Consider the following 634-nt stretch of genomic DNA (forward strand, 5'->3'; position numbering starts at 1 on the left):
ATATGCAACTTTCTTCAACCTCGGGGAAAATCAGCTGTCCCCTTGTATCTGTTCAATGAGAGTCACTCGATTACTAAAGTGTTTTTAGAAGAAAAACTCAACCGCAGTGATAGATATACCGTATCAGCAATGTAAAACCGCCTCTCTTTTAAAGAGACACACTCATCATCGATGCCAGAAGCTTAGACTGCCACAAATTAAATCGGGTTTATAATACTCAGGGGCCAACGCCCCTCGGATACCCCTATTTCAACCTAACGAGCAACAAACAGCTATATCCCTCTTAGGTTTCCCAATGGCCAGCTCCCTCCCCGCCCCCATACCTTAGCTGTGGGACTTTCCCTCAATCCTTTTAAAACCTTTACAAGGTAATTTCAACTTCTGTCTTCGAAAGAGCATATAACCTTTGGTGCTCATTTTGCCAGTAGCTTCTACAGTCTTCCTGCATGTATTTTTCAAATGATAAGGGAAGGTAAACCCCAGTGAAAATAAGTTTCTCCGCTAGTAGCGGAGAGTGAGAGTGCTTTGAGTTGTTTTGATGTTTTCTTTAAGCCTTCTGTTTTCTAAATATCACCACGATTTAAAAAAAAAAAAAATCCTGCTTCATTTCATCTCACTTCTCTACGACCGTGCT

This window comes from Notamacropus eugenii, chromosome 6 (genome assembly GCF_028372415.1).
Source record: "Notamacropus eugenii isolate mMacEug1 chromosome 6, mMacEug1.pri_v2, whole genome shotgun sequence".
In the NCBI taxonomy this organism is placed as follows: Eukaryota; Metazoa; Chordata; class Mammalia; order Diprotodontia; family Macropodidae; genus Notamacropus; species Notamacropus eugenii.